Here is a 2,943-nt window from a genome sequence, read left to right as displayed (position 1 = left end):
TGTTTGTGATCTTTAAACTTTCCAGAGGCACCTCGTGCTGAAAAAACAATGGCATTAGAAGTCCTTCATCTTTGGATAGCTGTTTAAATATCAGGTTTTAGTTCAAAACCTGTGTTTTAGTTTAGATTCAAGGACTGTCTGTGGGGTAGATTCTGTGGTTTTTTTTAATAGGGGTGGAGTGGGGAGATGAGGGGAGTGCCTACAAGACAAGGTGCTGCATTGCTTACCAGGAACCTGACTAGAAAGGATAAAAAATGCCCAGTGAAGTATAAAAGCTTGATAGATAAGGAATAAGAAAATACCGTTTGCGCATGTGACTAGAGCAAGTGCTAGAAGAATGGCAGAACCTTCTTCTCAAGGGAAGTTGGAGCGAAGCAGTAGCTGTAGCAGTGCAGGCAAATTTCAGAGTAGCGGTATTTTGGGAAGTGGTGTGGTAACGATTCTTTTTCGCATCGCTGTAAGGACCAACAGTTTTGGCCTCGTTGCACTGCAAAAATAACTGACTTGGAGGCTGAAGGGTGCTAGGTATTCTATAGATTGTGAAGGTGGTGCTGTAAATTTGAAGGACTGTGCTTGGGCATGGGAAGACTACAGGGCAACGACAATGTCTGCATTGTAGGACGTGGCATTTACTCCAACGTGCTGGGATTTCTTGGTGGGGTTTCCTGTGCTGTGCTAGTAGCGAGAACGTGTCAACTCTATCCAAACGCTTTGGCTTCTACTCTGGTGAACAAGTTCTTCTTGGTTTTTTCAGAATGGTAAGAGCTATTGATGACTATTTTGATTTGCGTAAAGCAGTAACACTTTCTGAGGTGGTTCTTTATATAAGATTTAGACCAACACCATTCAGTCCTACCCTGAATTACATGGCAGAGTCAGTTCCTGGCTTTTCTTGTTTAGGGAGTGGCCAAGACCTGTATTGCTGAAACAACAGGAAGAGAGCAATCTTAATTTACCAGTATGGGACCCCAGGGTATGTAGACATGGAATTTGGAAGCCTTGAACCTTTCTTCTAAGCTAAGCTGCTGGTGCTGAGCACAATTGTTTTAACATCACAGGTGAACCCATCAGACCGATACCACGTAATGCCTATCATCACCCCAGCCTATCCGCAGCAGAACTCTACATACAACGTATCTACATCAACGCGAGCGGTAATGGTGGAGGAGTTCAGACATGGTAAAGTTCTTTCCATGCTTATTAACTGCTTAAAAGGTGTCATTCTTGCAATATGAAACCACATTACCTGACTTGGTTATATTCCGTGCGGTGTTGTGCCCTTTTAGGCAGAAGAGTTCTCTGGGAAGTCTACCTGTTGCAGGCAACAAGGGAGCAGTTTTACAATGAACTGTTGTAGTAGGCGTGTATTGTGTCAAGGGAATTCCTGCTTTTTGATCTGTCAACTACTGTTCAAAACCTTTCTCTTGTAAAGTTTCTATCACGCTCTGCTAGTCTTAAAAACAAAATGGTAGTAAGGTTTTCAACCTTAATTGTAGGTCTTGCAGTTACGAATGAGATTCTCCAAGGAAAATCAGACTGGTCAAAGCTCTTTGAACCACTGGACTTTTTTCAGAAATACAAGTATGTATGAAATCTGTTACCTGAACTTGAAATGATTGCCATACTGGTTAGCATAGTGACTTTTAGCTTGCAGTCGAAATACAAGATGGCATTGATATGTTTGTTTTTCAGAAGCTGGAGGTAGTCATAGGAATTTTGGTAAGGATAAGTATAGGGAAGATAGAAAAACTGTTTGTGTTTTGCCACTGACACTGTTTTTATTAACAAAAGAATCAGCTCTAATACTTAGAATGCAGCAGAACACGATTCTGAAGGATGTAATCAGTTTTTCTTCAGTTAATACTGTGCTGCCTGCAGGATATAATGTGTCTTGTCTGGAAGTCATTTTCTATACATTAAAGGCAGTTTTGGTTTCATTTGAAGGAATATCAAGTCCTGAGCTAGAATGTTACTTTTTCTTTTCTTCTAGACATTATATTGTGCTGACTGCTAGTGCCTCTACTAAAGAGCATCACTTAGAGTGGTAAGTCTTGCTTTGAGTGTGGGTTCAATACATCATTGACGCTCAATTCAGTGTTGCGCTTCATTTGGTTAATACAGTTCACAAAACTAAAGTATTTGACTGTGCAGCTCGGCATGGAATACAGTAGGGAGGTAAGTAGACAGTTCCTCAGCAAAACTAAAAGCTTTCTTGTGAAGGGCAGTTAGCGTAAGTTATCTTGCTGTTTAAGAAGTTAAGCTAAAGACCTAAGTCATGATGAGAAGGAACAAAGAGGGTTAGCGTGCGTATGCTCTGTGCCATCTGGAGAAGCAGACTCCTTAGGAGTCTAAGGAGACTACTTACCCAAGGCTACTTCAGTTAGGAAGATGTTCCTTGTTGCAGAGACTGAAGTAAATGGGGATTACTTGATGTCATCAGATGTGTAGTGGACACTGGAGAGCTTGATCTTTTACTGACTTATAGAGCAGTGGTCTCCAAACTTTTGTGCACTCCTGTGAGCAAAACAAAAAAAAAAAAAAGTAATTTTTGAACACATAGTTGCGGTCTATGTCTACTTCTTTACAAGTTACGTACACATTACTGAAGTTCTAATCTTTTCTTCCCGGACCCAGTGGATTGTCTTGTGCACCCCCTGGGGTACATCCCCCTCCGACACTTTGAAGACGACTGTTGTAGAGCCTTAGAAGGCTTGGTTTCATAGCTTTTTTACTGGATGCAATATTTAATTTAGGACTAGATTGCACTCAATGCTAAGTTGCTCTGGTAATGTAGTCCGCCTGTTCCAGAGCCTACTTTTCTCCAGTGAAGTGAAACAAGGCTGTTTAATCGGGGTGAAACCTGACCGTCTGCACAGAGTACCTGAATGCTGATAAATAGTGTTTACTAAGTTTTAATCTAGTAGTGTGCTCAGGCATCTTGTG

The 2,943-nt window shown here is 41.3% G+C and overlaps 1 long non-coding RNA gene across 1 annotated transcript; it reads left to right on the top strand.

Annotated features, from left to right (window-relative positions):
• Positions 1-625: 625 nt before the first annotated feature.
• LOC126037238 (uncharacterized) lies at positions 626-1,538 on the top strand. Its single transcript, XR_007505556.1, has 4 exons — positions 626-758; positions 901-973; positions 1,059-1,179; positions 1,497-1,538. It is a non-coding gene; the product is annotated as an uncharacterized LOC126037238 (long non-coding RNA).
• Positions 1,539-2,943: the final 1,405 nt, after the last annotated feature.

This window comes from Accipiter gentilis, unplaced genomic scaffold, assembly GCF_929443795.1.
Source record: "Accipiter gentilis unplaced genomic scaffold, bAccGen1.1, whole genome shotgun sequence".
In the NCBI taxonomy this organism is placed as follows: Eukaryota; Metazoa; Chordata; class Aves; order Accipitriformes; family Accipitridae; genus Astur; species Astur gentilis.
The sequence above is the reverse complement of the archived record's forward strand: the minus strand, read 5'-3'. Positions and strand labels throughout refer to the sequence as shown.